Source organism: Lathyrus oleraceus, chromosome 2 (assembly GCF_024323335.1).
Source record: "Lathyrus oleraceus cultivar Zhongwan6 chromosome 2, CAAS_Psat_ZW6_1.0, whole genome shotgun sequence".
NCBI lineage: Eukaryota > Viridiplantae > Streptophyta > Magnoliopsida > Fabales > Fabaceae > Lathyrus > Lathyrus oleraceus.
In genome coordinates, this window is record NC_066580.1 from 151,647,143 (window position 1) to 151,664,729 (window position 17,587).

A 17,587-nucleotide genomic window follows, 5' to 3' on the forward strand; every position below is an offset into this window, starting at 1 on the left:
TTGACTTGTGTTATTGGGCCTTGGTCAAGGTTGATATAACTTTGCTAGATTAAGATCATTGGATTTAGGGGATTGATGGAATGTACATTTCATCTTTCAAAATGAATGAATGATCTTAATTTGGTAAAAATCCTCCTTTGACCAATTTGTGTTTAATCCATTCCCCCTCCATCTTTATCTTATCCCCCTTCTTTATTCATTCATGTCATAGACCTATGATATCTCTATATCCTAAGGCTAGTTGATTGCAAAATCAACATGAGTATGGATGAGATTAGGTCCACCATTTTGCATATTCTTTTTGTGTGTGGTATGTTTCATGAGCATAGTCCATTATACGATGTCTCTAACATGCATTAACACCAAAATTCTATTGCCCGACCTCAAATAGTTGTGACTTCTACATAAGTCCAATTACGATTGCTTAACATAGCGCTAAATTTTGACACAAAAGGCATAACATTCTAGTTAGTTAGATTGTAAGTCTCCCCTCTTTCATGGTATTGTGTGGAAACTTGGCCTTTTTTCCTTCCTTTGGAAGATGTCTTGGTTCAAGGATCCATGCTTGTGATAAGTGGGTTGAGTGTTCTCCAAAGAATGACTTAAACAAAAGCAAAGCAAAAGCAATACTAACTTCTAATTCACTAACAACTAACATTTAATTTCAAGTCATTTACTTTTAATGCACTTTAATTTTTAAGCCTTATTCATTTGCCATTATTCATACCATTTAAGTTGTTTACTTTTATGTCATTTTCACTTTGTCCATTTGGACCATATTTTATGATATCTTGTGTTTGTATATACTTGTTTGATTGTGTGGTCTTTTGACCTTAATGTACATAATAAGAACAAAAACTCTAAAAAATATGTTGTGTGGTCTTTTGACCTTAATGTACATAATAAGAACAAAAACTCTAAAAAATATGTTGTGTGGACTGTTGGTTTGATCTGAGACTATTGGACTTAGAATTTAGGCAACACTCCCCATGCAAATGACTTGGCCAATGCCAACTTTCATGAAACCAAGTGCTTCTGAATTGAACATTCATCTGATACACCTTTGAAGATCCATTTGAGTTCATCTGTAACACGATCATTGTGAGGATGTTATTTTGAACCTGTGACTTATGCCACTTTGAAGTCATCTGACATATGGGCAAATTTTGAAGAAGATCATGAAGTTGCTAAGCTTGTATGTGGCTATCTTTATTTGATGCCTTGCTCTTCAACTTGCTATTTTGTGTATTGTTTGTTGCCTGATTCTAAAGTCCAAGGGAAAGTTGGGTTTCTATATGACATTTTTGTCTATTGGATTGCAACCCATTGGTCAGATCTTTTCAACTCTCAACTTTTAAGGTGTACCTAGGACACTTTGGATGCTAACACCTTCCCTCTGTGTAACTAACTCCCTTACCTATAATCTCTGACATTTTATTAGTTTTAATTTGAAAACTTATTATCTTTAGGTTTTGTTCGTACTTTTCCCTTGGAAATAATAAAAGCGCAGTGGCGACTTTGGTTTTATTGACGTTAAGTTTATCCATATCTTAATGGTCATGAATTTACCTCTACAAAAATTAAGTGGGAACTCTGCTGAGGAGTAGTCTCCAGTGGGTTTAACCTACTTTTGTGTGTGTATATAATTGTATATTTGATGTATGTATATTTGTTTGTGTGATATAATCTGCTTGTTGTGCTTGGTGATCTCTGAGTGGTGAGATAAGTTCTAACCCGAACTTGAGTGCAATTAAGATAGGAGAATGGTAGAGTCATGTTCGACGTGTGCGGAGTAGTCCTTAACAAGTTGGCTTGAGACCCGTCTACTCATTGAAGACCCTTTTGGAGTTGGGAATGTCACACAAGTTACTTGTGGTTAGGCATTACTATCTCTGATTTGGGGTCCGAGAAGTTGAGGACCATAGAACATTTAACCCCTCTTGGCCTATTTTAGACGTAGTGTGAAGACTGTTAAAGTGTAGACTTGATAACAGTTGTTACGCGATACTACACTCAGACGAGTTTCTCTTGAGAATATTATGGGTTGATGAGTCAGTCATCCTAACCTGTAATATTCGATAGATGGAGTTAAGACTCTGGGAACTTTTTAGAACATGATCTACAGGTTTTTATCCTTAGTTCACTCCTTTGGGATGGTTCTTACCCAGACTCCATGCTCGTGACTCACAACAAACCCTTGATTCTTGGTTGATCCAATCAAGTCTTGTCAATATCAATGGAACTTGGGTGTTGATAAGGTGTAAACCATAATCCACCAAAATGGATGATTGATCTTGACAATGAATTGATTCATCCCTTGACCTTTGCTTGTTTTCCTTGTGTGTGATCCCTTATTTGTGATTGTTGCATTCATGCATTCATACGCATCATGACATTCATCACACGAAAATTTCAAGGAACTGAGGTCTTATTTGCAAATATTTGCAGACCATGGATTGTGGACGAAGGAACACTAAGAAGTACAGTTTCAGATGTCCCAACTTGAAAGAGTTAAGGAAGCTAGCATCTTTTGTATTAGATCCCTTGGATTTCAAACAATGCCATGGGAAGCTTCAATCTATCTTGTCTGTTGATGTAGTTGAAGGACTTCTGAGTGCGTTGGTTCAGTTTTATGACCCTCTCTACTATTGCTTCACTTTTCCGGGTTATCAGCTTGTGCCTACATTGGAGAAGTATGCCCATCTTTTGGGAATACCTATTTTTGACAAAGTGCCTTTTAGTGGATTGGACGAGATTCCTAGATCTCATCTTATTGCTGGAGCTCTTCACTTGAAGAAGTCTGAGATAGAGGCTCATTGGGTGAAGAAAGGAGGATTGTTTGGGTTAACTTCTGAGTTCCTCATCAAAGAAGCTACTGCCTTTGCTCAAGCCGGTAGTGTGGATGCTTTTGAAGTTATCTTTGTGTTGCTCATTTATGGGTTGGCTTTGTTCCCTAACATTGACGATTTTGTTGATTATAACGCCATTAGAATCTTCTTGATTGGGAATCCTGTGCCTACTTTGTTAGTTGATATGTATTTCTCTTTGCATCTAAGGCACTCTAAGGATGGTGGAACGATTGTGTGTTGTGTTCGTCTTCTGTACAAGTGGTTTATTTCGCACTTGCCTCAGACACCTACTTTTATGAAGAACAAGCAATGTCTACGGTGGTCCCAGAGACTTATGTCTCTCACTAATGATGATATTGTATGGTATGACTCTGCATTAAGTAACTTGGAGATTTTGATAGTTGTGGTGAATTCTCTAATGTGCCTCTCATTGGTACACAAGGAGGAATTAACTACAACCCTGCTTTGGCTCGTCGTCAACTTGGGTTCCCCTTGAGAGACAAACCTAATAACACTTTGTTAGAAGGTCTTTTCTATCAAGAGGGTAAAGATCCCCAAAATTTGAAGTAGAATATTGTGCATGCTTGGCATAATGTGCATAGGAAGGGAAGATCCGAGCTTGGTCCGTGCAATTGTGTAGCTTTGGAAGCTTACATTCTTTGGGTGAAGAAGAGAGCTATGGAGTTGAAGATGTCATATGCTTGTGAAAGACCTATGTCTATAGTTGTGGTTGAGCCATTAACTCTCCCTAACCAAGATGTAGAGGAGTTGAAAGACGCGCTCGCCAAGATGAAACAAGAGAAGGATATGTGGGAAGAGCGTTTGAATGCTTTGAGCCGAAAGCATGAGGAGTTACAACTTGAGCCTAAGGATAAAGATGCACTTATTGAGCTACTTGAAGATGGAGTGACGAAGAGACAGAGAGAGCCGGAGGTTTCATCTTCCTCTAGTATGCCTTAACCTTCCGTCGCTTGGAAGAAGATTGTTAATCAGCTTGTCCTCGAGAAGACTTAGATGAAGGCTTATTTTGAGACTGAGATCCGAAGCATTCGAAGGAAGTACGCGCCTACAGCCAGATCTTCTGACATTGTCGTTAGGGATCCTTAGGATGACTAGTCTCCTTTTCTCTTGTATTTTCATTTGGTTTCTGAAATTGTACTCAGTGTAATCCTTCTAATTATATATATATATATATATATATAAAAGAGTATTTTATGGTCATATCAAATTGTTACAATTATTGTTAAATATACATGTATTTGCAAATAAGATAGTAAGTTCCTTGAAAATAAAAATAACAATCAAGCATTGCATTTCATGCATCATTCGCATAAGCAGGTTTCTCTTTCGCCAGATGTCTCATTGGTGTTTCTTCCGTGCTTCAGCCAAGCTGACTCATCGATACAATACCCGCGCCAATCACTCAAGCATTATGAAGCATCTTGAACAAGAGAACAGAGACCTGAAGGATGAGATTGCCCGTCTGAATGCCATGATGGAGTCAGTCCTAGCTGCTCAGAGCCAGTTTTCTCAAACACCTGCAACTCCTCCTCCTCGAAGGACTGTCATTTCAGAGGTGGTTACCTCTACCATTCCTGCAACCACTGCTCACTTCGCACCCAACATGCCTGCCGGATTCCTGTGGGGAATGCCTTCGAATTTTGTGCCTGAAGGCTTTGCGCCTACCTTTGCTTCCATGCCGGCATCTAGCTCGGTCATGTATGTGCCTCCACCTGTTGTGCATACTCTACCCCGTGTAGAAGACACCATCTATCATTCTGAGTTGTCTGAGGGCCCTGATGTGTATGAGAAGATGGACGAGATAAATGACCAATTCCTTGAACTGCGTAAGGAATTGAAAGCATTGAGGGGTAAAGATCTGTTTGGAAAGAGTGTTGCGGAACTTTGTTTGGTTCCAAATGTGAAGATCCCGATGAAGTTCAAAGTGCCTGACTTTGAAAAGTACAAGGGGAATACCTGTCCACTTAGTCATCTTGTGATGTACGCCAGAAAGATTTCTACTCAAACCTATAATGATCATCTATTGATCCATTATTTTCAAGGCAGCTTGACTGGTGCCGCTCTGAGGTGATACATGGGATTGGATAGTGCGAGCATCCGCACGTTCAATGATTTGGGTGAAGCATTCGTAAAGCAGTATAAATATAATGTCGATATGGCTCCCGATAGACTCTAGTTGAGGTCATTGTCTCAGAAGGATAAAGAGACATTCAAGGAGTATGCACAAAGATGGAGAGAGCTTGCTGCTCAGATTACCCCTCCTTTGGAAGAAAATGAGATGACCAAATTTTTTCTCAAGACCCTGAGCTCATTCTACTATGAGTGAATGATTTCCAGTGCCCCTAGTGATTTTATCGAGATGGTAAACATGGGGATGAGGCTCGAAGAAGGTGTCCGAGAGGGACGGTTATCTAGAAAGGAAGTGCCATCCAACAAGAGGTATGAGAGTAATTTCAGTAAGAAGAAGGAGAGTGAAGCTAATGCAGTTTCAGGTGGGAGGCAAATGAGGCCTTAGGTAAGAAGAAGTAAACCACCCTGTCAACATCATCATCAAGTATCATCAGTCATTCCAGTATTTTCAGTTAATCAGTCAACACCAATTCAACAACAACGTCAACAACAACGAACAAACACCTACAATAACAACAATACCAACAATCATCAACAACCAAATTTTGAGAGGAGGAAGGTCTCTTTTGACCCAATTCCTATGACGTACGCAGAATTATATCCATCGTTGGTTCTCAAGAACCTGTTGCAACCAAGAAATCCTCCGCAAATCCCTGAACCACTGCCATGGTGGTACAAACCGGAACTCCGTTGTTCCTTTCATCAAGGAGCTTCTGGTCATGACATTGAGAATTTCTACCCCCTCAAGTCTGAAGTTAAGAAGCTGGTAAAGAGCGGGATGGTGTCCTTCGAGGACCGTGCGCCGAACGTCAAAGCTAACCCATTACCTGCCCATGGAAATTCATCTGTTAATATGGTGGAAGGTTATCCCGGGGAATTCAAGGTATTCAATGTACGCTTCATTAGAAGGTCCTTGGTGAGGATGCACAAGGATATTTACTTGGTTAGTGATTGTGAGCATGATCACGATGGTTGTGCTATTTGCAGTGTCAATCCCAGAGGTTGTATGGTTATGAAGAGAGACATCCAGAGGTTGATGGATGAAGGCTTGATTCAGATTGTTCAATCCCATCATGTAGATGACGATGTTAATGTTATCGTCCCTATTTTTAAAACTTCTGAGAAAGTGGTTATTCAGTACGATAGCAGCAACAGTAACAACATCAACAATAGATCGGTATCACCGTTGGTAATATGGTTAGTGGGTCCAGTCCCGTATGCATCCGATAAAGTTGTCCCGTATCAGTACAATGCTACCATGTTGGAGAATGGTCAAGAGGTTTCTTTGCCTACGACCAATTCTGTTGTAAGCATAACTGATGTTACCAAGGTGACCCGCAGTGGTCGTGTGTTATGGCCGGTGTTCCCAAAGAATGTGGAGGACACATATGTTAGTAAGAAGGTTAATGTACCAGTGGTAGAATCTGTTAGTTCTCCAAGGTGTCAGTCTGGTGAATCCAGCGCCTTGAAGCCTAATGATGATGATGAGGTACTTAGACTGATCAAGAAAAGTGAGTTCAACGTGGTGGAGCAGTTGCTCTAAACCCCCTCGAAGATCTCACTACTATCTATGTTAATAAGCTCAGAAGTGCACAGAGAAGCACTACAGAAAGTTCTTGAGAAAGCATATGTGGAACATGATGTTACAGTGGATCAGTTTGATCATATTGTAGCTAACGTCGCGTCCTGCAACAATCTCAGTTTCTGTGATGAAGAACTCCATAAGGAGGGTAGAAATCATAATTTGGCTCTGCATATCTCGATGAACTGCAAATATGACGCTATGTCGAATGTGCTAGTAGACACTGGGTCTTCATTGAACGTACTTCCAAAGTCGACTTTGTCTAGGCTGTTATACCAAGGAGCGCCTATGAGATATAGTGGCGTGATCGTCAAAGCTTTTGACGGTTCACGCAAGATTGTGATTGGAGAAGTGGACCTTCCGGTGAAGATAGGTCTGAGTGACTTCCAAATTACTTTTCAAGTAATGGATATCCACCCGACCTACATTTGTCTATTGGGAAGGCCATGGATTCATGAGGCAGGAGTCATTACTTCAACGTTGCATCAGAAGCTGAAGTTTGTCAAGAATGGGAAGCTAGTTATTGTTGGCGGGGAGAAGGCGTTGTTGATCAGCCACCTGTCATCTTTCTCTTATGTTGAAGCTAAGTATGAGGTTGGAACTTCATTTCAAGCCTTATATATTGCTGAGGAAAAGAGAGTTGGGGCACCCATGTCCTCATTCAAAGATTCATTGAAGATTGTTGAAGATGGTCAATTCGATCTGTGGGGACGGATGGTAGAGGTCTCCGACAATAAGAGCAGAGCCGGATTGGGTTTCCAACGAGGTTCACCAGTGGTTAGATCTAAAGATGTACAACTCAGTTTCCGTAGCGGAGGGTTCATTCATGGTAATGAACAACACTTAGCTGTTGTGCTAGAGGATGATGAAAATGAAGACTACACCAATTTTGTGACGCATGGAAAAACTTGCAACAATTGGACAACTGTTGATATTCCTGTTATTATGCATCAATCTAAGTAATTGCTTTTATTTGTTTTTGAAAATCCTTCTCCTATGCCTAAGGGAGAAGTGAATATTATTTGGGCATTTCAATTTGATCATCAATAAAATATAATTCTATTCATCCACATCTATGATGTTTTGTTTTTACTTTTTTCTTTATTCTGAAAATGGTAATCACAAAAAAAAAACATAAATAAATAATATAATTATTCATCTGCATAATATTTGGTCACAATTCACTTCTCTAAAATCAAAATATCAAATCATTATGCAGGTTGGTTTCTAACCCCATTGAATACAATGATCCTTCTCCTTCTCCAAATTTTGAATTCCCTATGTTTAAGGTTGAGGAAGGAAGTGATGAAGAGGTATCTGATGAACTGACTCGTCTTCTTGAGCACGAGGAAAAAGCCATTCAGCCATTCGAAGAGCGGATTGAGTTAGTCAACTTGGGTTCCGAGGATGATGTGAAGGAAGTCAAGATCGGGTCTCGACTGTGTCATGATGTTAAAAAGGGGTTGATTGATCTTCTCCGAGAGTACTCAGATGTGTTTGCTTGGTTCTATCAAGACATGCCTGGTTTGGATTCTTTGTGGAGCATAGATTTCGTTGAAGCCAGAATGCCCGTCAGTCAAGCAGAAGTTGAGAAGAACTCATCCTGATATGGCAATGAAGATTAAAGAAGAAGTGCAAAAGCAGATTGATGTCGGTTTCCTTGTGACCACTGAGTATCCGCAGTGGGTGGCCAATATTGTTCCCGTTCCGAAGAAGGATGGAAAAGTTCGCATGTGCGTCGAATACAAAGATTTGAACAAAGCTAGTCCGAAAGATGATTTCCCTCTGCCACACATTTATATGTTAGTAGACAATACAACTAAATTCAAAGTCTTTTCATTTATGGATGGATTTTCCGGATATAATCAGATCAAGATGGCACCCGAAGATATGGAGAAGACTACATTCATTATACCTTGGGGAACATTTTGTTATAGAGTGATGCCTTTCGGTTTAAAGAATGCTGGTGCAACTTACCAAAGAGCAATGACTACTCTTTTTCATGATATGATGCATAAAGAGATTAAGGTTTATGTCTATGGTATGATTGCTAAATCTATTGATGAAGAGGAGCATGTAGAGCATTTGTTGAAGTTATTCCAGTGTTTGAGGAAGTACAAGCTCTGCTTGAATCCCAATAAGTATACTTTTGATGTTCGTTCTGGTAAGTTGTTGGGCTTTATTATCAGCGAGAAGGGTATTGAAGTTGATCCTGCCAAGGTCAAAGCAAAACAAGAGATGCATGCGCCCAAAACAGAGAAGCAAGTCAGAGGTTTCCTCGGCCGCTTGAATTATATCTCAAGATTCATTTCACACATGACTGCCACATGTGCATCTATACTCAAGCTTCTTCGGAAAGATCAGTCTTGTGATTGGACCGAAAAATTCCAGAAAGCTTTTAATAGTATCAAAGAGTATATGTTTGAACCTCCAATTCTGTCTCCGCCTGTTGAAGGAAAACCGTTGATCATGTATCTGACTGTGCTTGAAGAGAGTATGAGTTGTGTTCTAGGTCTGTAAGATGAAACTAGAAAGAAAGAATTTACAATTTATTACCTCAGTAAGAAGTTCACCGACTGTGAGACTCGGTATTCTATGCTTGAGAAGACTTGTTGCATATTGGCTTAGGCTGCTAAGCGTCTGCGTCAATATATGTTGAATCATACTACTTGGTTTATATCCAAAATGGATCTAATCAAGTACATCTTCGAGAAGCCTGTTTTAACTGGGAGGATTACCCGTTGACAGATGTTGTTATCAGAGTATTCTATCTTTCAAACCAGATTCTAGGGGAAAATGGACTCCTAATTATGAAGGCCCATATGTTGTCAAGAGAGCCTTTTCAAGCGACGCTTTGATCCTTACATCTATGGATGGTGGAGAGTTCACGCGTCCTGTGAATGCAGGTGCAGTCAAGAAATACTTCTCCTAAAAAGAAAAGAACAACTCGCTAAGTTGAAAATTCAAAAGGGCAGCTTAGGAAAAAATGAGCATCTCGGTGGATTAAAAACCCGAAAGGGCGGTCCAGGAAAAAAATAGAGACATAAAACAGAAAGACTCATCCCGATAAATTGAGCACCCCACCCTAGGGAAATTTATGCAAAAATTAGGGATTATGGCAAGTAACTGCACCCTGATGATATTCAGATTTGAAGACATTCTTGAGCACAATGGTTGGTTTTGATTCATCGTCCCTAGTAGCAGTCAAGAGTGATAATGCGAAAACGTATCGTATTTTTGGCCCTATATGCACTGCTTTTTACTCGATTAACATTATTTATTACACAATATTTTATGTTTATTTGCAGGTATTCGTCGATTAAAAGGTTTACCACAAGAAAAATGGGTAATAGCAAATAGGAAAGAAAAATGCAAGAAAAGAGAAGAAAATGAACCATCCAATGGGATAATGGGCCACCAAAGCAAATGGGCTTGTGTATCACATTACGCAAAGGATGTGGCGTCCGCCAAATTAGGCCAAAAGGAAGGTGGTGCCCGCCACCAGCCCTTGAAAAGTGGTGGGCGGTTGCTACAAGAATGGCGCTCGCCACTCATCATGGATTTAGGGTTGTGGCAACCGCCACAACCGAGTCTCCCAACTTTTCCTACTTTTTCTCTACCATTTTAGCCACGGTTTCCTCTACTTTTGCTACAATTGAGGAATGAGAAAAGGATATAAAAAGGGGAACCATTCAGACTCGCAGACTCTCCCTTCTTCCCGTTTTTAGTTTACGCTTAATTTTTGTTCTGCTTTATTTTTCTTTTAGTTTTCTAGGCAGTTTCTTACCATTATAAAAGTGATAGTTTCTCCACATCGGGGACTATTACGATTTATTATTTTTACGCATTTGGGATTCAATTGTAAGGGGTATTGATTGCCAAAGCCTGCCGAAATTATTTAATCAAAGATTCAAGATTCAATTCCAGTTCTTAAATTGCCGTCCAGGTTTATTATTGTTTACTGTTTTATTTATTTATGCCTTACTGTTGTTTAATTCCCCAATTGTCATGTTTGTCACCGGATCTATGTACGGCTAAACCTTAGGTATCGGTATGTAAAGACCGTCGAAATGACGGGATTCAATAAATAATTGGTGTTAGTTTTTATTAAAACTTATTTTTCCGATTTTAGTTTCTTAATTTAGTCAAACTGTTTTTCGTACGAGAGTACAAAAGAAACTAAGGTTACGGTCAATAAAAACGAGAGTTTGAGATTTTAACCAGATAGTTGAAACTAGGCACTGACCCTAAATACAACGAGAGCACTTTAGGATTAATTAGACTTTATCTATATTCAAAAAGTACTTTTAAATTCAAAATGAGACCGCGAGAGCCAAGCATTCTGGTTTAGGAGTATGGTCGAAGCCAATAAAATGAGAGTGTGAGGCTAAGTCCTTTCTATAAATAATTTCTACTGAAGAATATTTTAACCAATAAGATTACACCAACTATCTATCGAATCCCCGAGGATTGATGTATTACATACCGATATCCCCTATATCTTATATCTTTATTCTATTTTATAGTTATTTCTCTTCATCCCTCCAATCTTAGAACAATCACTCACCTTAGATTTACATACTAACCTCAGACCATGATAGGTTCGATTATTAGTCCTTGTGGGTTCGATAATCTTTAAAACTACGCGATAGGACTGTGCACTCGCAGTCACGATTCACATAGACTTACCAAAGTCACGATCAAGTTTTTGGCGTCGTTGCTGGGGACTAATTCAGTCGATATCGTAACTCTAGCGTTACCCAATATAGACTAAGGCAAATAATTCTTTTCTCCTTTCTACATCTGTCGAGTGTATGTCAAGTACTCACTCTCAAGGAGAGAAATTAAAGCTACAACTTGACAAACCCGAGCGTTATCTTAGGTTAGAACGCCAGATGTGAGACTTGATACGGGAACATCGTATCAAGCTAAATCTTCCTAACCTTAACATTCCTACTTCTGCATCAGTTGTTCAACCAGAGATGGCCGAACAAGTGCAAAATCGTCCTCTTAAGTATTATGCAATCCCTTCACAGGATGAACCTCATAACAACATCGCTTCCCCTACGATCGAAGCCAACAATTTCGAGCTAAAACCCTCACTATTGTCATCCGTACAGCAAAACCAGTTTTTAGGTAGTCCCACGGAGGACCCGAACCTACACTTGTCAGTGTTTTTGCAATACGCAAACACAGTAAAAGCGAATGGTGTCAGATCAGAAGCTATAAGACTCCGTCTTTTCCCATTTTCATTAAGAGATAGAGCTAGAGCTTGGCTCCAGTCTCTACCATCCAACTCTGTCACTACGTGGAGCGAGTTGAAAAAAGTATTCTTAGCCCGATATTTCCCACCTAGCAAGATGGCTATGCTAAGAGCCTAAATAAATGGGTTTAAACAAAAGGATAATGAATCACTTTTTGAAGCTTGGGAGAGATACAAAGACATGATGAGGCTATGTCCACATCACGATCTAGAAGAATGGTTGATAATCCACACCTTCTTTAACGGTCTCTTATACAATACAAGATTGACAATAGACGCCACCACAGGTGTCGCATTGATGGATAAACCATACAACGAGGCCTATCAACTCATTGAAAGTATGGCCCAAAATCATTACCAATGGGGAAGCGAAAGAACCTCTGTAGAAAAACCTCAACCGAAGGGCGGCATGTACGAATTGAGCAGTCTTGACCATGTCAACGCCAAGGTAGATGCCCTGACTCAGAAGATAGACAGCTTGACCATAACACCAGCAACCACCGTGGCTTCCGTAGCACCAAACCGCGAGATATGCGGAGTTCAAGGGCATACTGCCCCAAAATATCAACTCTTGATAGGAACTTCCACAGACTAGGTGAACTATGCTCAAGGAAACCCCTACTCAAATACCTATAACCCAGGTTAGAAGAACCATCCTAACTTCTCATACAAAAACAATAATGCATTGTATGCATCTAATCAAGCACCAACTGTACCACCAGGATATCAAAGAGCCGCCACAAATACTCAAAATGCTCCTAGGAAATCAAACTTAGAAATAATGATGGAAAACTTTATAGCTACCCAAGCTCAAACAAATAAGGATTTCTTAAATCAAAACATACACACTAGTGAGCAAATCAAGCAGTTACCAAACAAGGTAGACGCATTAGCCACCCATAACAAAATGTTGGAAACACAAATCTCACAAGTGGCTCAACAACAAGCACCTACCGCTACTCCTGCAGGCACATTTCCTGGACAGCCGCAACCAAATCCGAAAGGTCATGCAAATGCTATCATACTATGAAGTGGGACAGAACTAGACGGGCCGACCGACCCTAGAACTCAAAACGCAACCATGCATCAAGACCCAGGTAAGGTAACTGAGAAGGAAGACGAACAAGAGGAAGATAAAAACGAAGAGGCCGTAGAGAAAGAAGAACCTTATGTGCCTCCACCACCATATAAACCCCATATCCCTTATCCTCAAAGACCTGTTAAATCTAAAAGCGTAGGGCAATTTGAAAAATTCGTAGAGCTTCTAAAACAATTAAATATCATAATACCCTTTACAGAAGCCATAACTCAAATGCCCTCATATGCTAAGTTTCTCAAAGAAATCTTATCTAACAAGAAGAAGATAGAGGATAACGAAACCGTTACACTTACTGCTGAGTGTAACGCCATAATACAAAACAATATGCCTCCTAAGCTGAAAGACCCAGGTAGTTTCTCCATACCCTGCGTAATCGTAAAGTTTTTCATCGACAAAGCACTGTGCGACTTAGGAGCTAGTATTAGTTTAATGCCCTTATCCATATGCGAAAGGATAAAAATGGGAGAACTAAGACCTACGAGGATGTCTGTACAACTTGCAGATCGTTCCGTTAAATTTCCCGTAGGTATGCTAGAAAACGTTCTGGTGTGCATAGGACAATTCTATATTCCTACAGATTTTGTAATCTTGGATATAAAAGAGGATTCCAACATCCCTATCATATTAGGAAGACCATTCCTAGCCACAACCGGAGCTATCATAGATGTTAAAAGAGGCAAGCTAACATTCGAAGTTGGTGAGGAAAAAGTCGAATTTATTTTGATGCAATTCCTAAAGGCACCAGCCATAGACGACTCATGTTGTCTACTAGATGTCATCGACGAATACATAAGAGAGATGGAGAATGAACAAACATCATACTCCGAAATACTGAAAATTCCAAGGCCTCCTACTTATGAAGATGAAAATTTAAGCAAGGAATACCAAGATGACAACCTAAGCGAATGCCTAGCACTAACGCCCGATCATATGCCTTGCCCAAGGAAACCAGCCCTAGAACTTAAAATGCTACCCAAAAATCTAAGGTACGAATTCCTAGACACTGAACTTGAGCGACCTGTAATGGTAAATGCAAACTTAGGACAACTAGAAATCGAGAAGCTTCTACACGTTTTGAGAAAATACCCAACTGCTTTAGGCTACAATATCTCATATCAAGCCTTTCCATATGCATGCATCGCATAATGCTATAGGAAGACAATAAGACCTCTAGAGAACATTAAAGAAGGATAAATCCCATTCTGAGTGATGTGGTAAAGAAAGAAGTGCAAAAGTTGTTAGAAGCAGGTATTATCTACCCGATATCCAATAGTCAATGGGTCAGCCTAGTACATGTCATACCAAAAAAGGGAGGCATCACAGTTGTTAACAATGAAAAAGGGAATCTATAGCATAAAGAGTAGTTACTGGAAGTAGAATGTGTATTGATTATAGAAAATTAAACAAAGCCACTCGGAAGGATCATTTTCCTTTACCTTTTATTGATCAAATGCTTGAAAGATTGGCTAAGCATTCTCACTTCTGCTACCTAGACGGTTACTCGGGATTCTTCCAAATTCCTATTCATCCCAACAACCAAGAGAAAACGACCTTCACATGCCCCTATGGTACATTCGCCTACCGACGAATGCCATTCGGACTGTGTAACGCTCCCGCAACATTCCAAAGATGCATGATGGCAATTTTTGAAGATTTCATAGATGACATCATGGAAGTCTCCATGGACGATTTCTCTGTATGCAGACATAGCTTTGAAGGTTGCTTATCGAATCTTGAAATGGTACTAAAGAGATGTGTAAAAGTGAACCTAATGCTAAATTGGGAAATATGCCATTTCATGGTCCGACAAGGAATCGTGCTCGGACACATAGTATCCAACAAGGGGATTGAAGTCGACAAGGCCAAAATAGAAGTTATAGAAAACCTCCAGCCTCCGAAAATCGTAAGAGAAATACGAAGCTTCTTAGGATACGCCGACTTCCATTGACGATTCATTAAGGATTTCTCAAAAATCACAAAACCACTGACTGGTCTATTGATGAAAGATGCTGAATTCATCTTTGACGATAAATGCCTAGCGGAGTTTGAACAACTGAAAACAGCTCTTATTACCGCACCTATCATGCAACCACCCGATTGGAGATTACCGTTTGAAATCGTGTGTGATGCTAGTGACTATGTTGTAGGCGCAGTCTTAGGACAAAGAAGGGACAAGAAAATTCATGCTATATACTATGCAAGTAGAACCCTAGACCCTGCACAGATGTACTATGCCACCATAGAAAAGGAACTTTTAGCCATAGTGTTTGCTTTGGATAAATTCCGTTCCTACCTAGTAGAAGCAAAGATAATTATCTATGTCGATCATGCTGCAATTAAATACCTGCTAAATAAAAAAGACGCCAAACCAAGACTCCTAAGGTGGATCTTACTATTACAATAGTTTGACCTAGAATTCAAGGATAAAAGAGGCACGGAAAACGTCGTGGCCGATCACTTGTCAAGAATGGAAGGTATTGAACCTGAACGAGTGCCTATAAACGGCGATTTTCCGTATGAAAGACTCATAGCCCAATTGGAAAGCAATACAGATAAATATGCGTTAACACATAAGGATACCAAAACAAACGAAGTAGTGGAAGAAATTTACACCCAAACCACACTACCATGGTATGCTGACTTCGTCAACTACTTAGCAGCTAGGGTGCTTCCGCCAGACTTGACCTACCAACAAAAGAAAAAATTCTTCCACGATCTTAAACACTACTATTGGGATGAGCCTCTACTTTTCAAGAGAGGCGCCGACGACATTTTCCGTCGATGTGTCCTAGAAGATGAGGTAGAAAATGTAATTTCCCACTGTCATTCTGCTCCTTAGGGAGGACATGCAAGCACCTCAAAGACTTGCACTAAGATCTTGCAAGTCGGCCTATTTTGGCCCACTCTATGGAAAGATGTCCACATCGCGATCACAAATTATGATCGGTGTCAACGCATTGGCAACATATCTAGACGCGACGAGATGCCTCTTAAAGGCATTTTATAAGTAGAAGTCTTCGGTGTTTGGAGAATCGATTTTATGGGACCTTTCCCATCTTCTTTTGGTAATAAGTATATCCTTGTTGCAGTCGATTACGTATCAAAGTGGATTGAGGCCATAGCCTCTCCAACGAACGACACACGAGTGGTAATCAGACTCTTTAAGCGAATAATCTTCCCTAGATTCGGAGTGCCGAGACTTGTCATCAGTGATGGTGGCTCCCATTTTATTTTCAAGGATTTTTGAAAAGCTATTACTGAAATATGGAGTCCTGTAAGACCCTAATTTTAAACCTAAGATCCCTCATGGCATCATATCATCGCACATTGCATTTGCCTCAAGGATCATAACAGCTTGGCTCCTTACCTTTGGGTGGGAACTTGTGAGTTGGTTTGAGACCACCAAGCATGCTTGAATTATATATTATTGCTTTTCTTATTTTTTTTACTAACCAAAAGCACAAAAATATGTCACTAACTTGTTTTGTTTTGAAGCTTAAGCAATCATGTGATCCAAGGCTCCTAGAAGGCCCCTATGCTCATTGATATGGCCAGATGAAGTGGAAAGCAAGCATGACAACGGTTCACAACGCTCTCAATCATCATATATGCCTCCCAAGTATCTCAATTTTTCAATTTTATCAAAGCAAACCAAAGGGCTTGAGGATTGTTCCCCAAGGAAACCCCAATTCATCTGTGCATCAACTATGCCTTGCTCATGAAGCAACCTTAACCCATGATCAAATACAATCAAGGGAAGTTCTTTTATTCATCATTTAATGCATATTTGAGCTTATTTGAGTGTCCTCAATCATCAATTCATCAAGGTTTGAGGTATGGACTTGAGAAGTTGATCAGTCAATTCATTTGACTATTTTGAAATCCATTGAGACCTAACTTTTAATGTGTTTGTCAAATGAATATGACCCCAAGAGAACAAATGTTCTTAAGAACCATATGAGAAAATTTCATGTTCATCAAAAATTTATTTGAATCTTGGAATGTCATCATCCATTTCAAAACATTATAGGTCATTTTGACTGAAACCCTACTTTTGGGTCAACTTCCCAAGGACATAACTCACTCATTTTGTATGGTTTTGAGGTGGGATAAAATGAATTGGAAATTATAAGATGTCTACTTAATTGTTTATGTTGAACAAATTTTCATAATCCTAAAATAAATACATGTGATAATGCAAAACATTATAGGTCACTTTGGACCAAAGGCATTGAAATGTGAAAAAGTCCAACTTCAAGCGCCCATAACTTTCTCATAAAAAATACAAATGATGCAAAATTTGAGTCTAAATTTATTTTCTTGAAACTATATACAACTTTGATGTTTAAGGTTTTGTCATTTAGAGCTTGCATCATTGAAACATAAGGGCTTGAAGTTGGTCCATTTTGGAAAATTTCACATGCACATGTTTTGCACCTTGAACTTTATGACCAATTTTCATTAATTTCCCAGTTCCAAATGAAGTTTTGTTCAACATGACAATTGATCCTCATGTCAAGACCTTTCCAAACATTACCCACAAGACCATGTTTCATTCTTGGAAGAGGCATTTTCGAAGAGGAGAAGATTTTGGTGCAATTATGGAAACTTTGTTCAAACTTCTTGTGCAAGCTGATTACATC

The 17,587-nt window shown here is 39.5% G+C and overlaps 1 non-coding gene across 1 annotated transcript; it reads right to left on the minus strand.

Moving 5' to 3' along the window:
* Window positions 1-11,948: 11,948 nt before the first annotated feature.
* Window positions 11,949-12,055, minus strand: LOC127124999 (small nucleolar RNA R71). Its single transcript, XR_007804467.1, has one exon. It is a non-coding gene; the product is annotated as a small nucleolar RNA R71 (small nucleolar RNA).
* Between the last annotated feature and the right edge of the window lie 5,532 nt (window positions 12,056-17,587).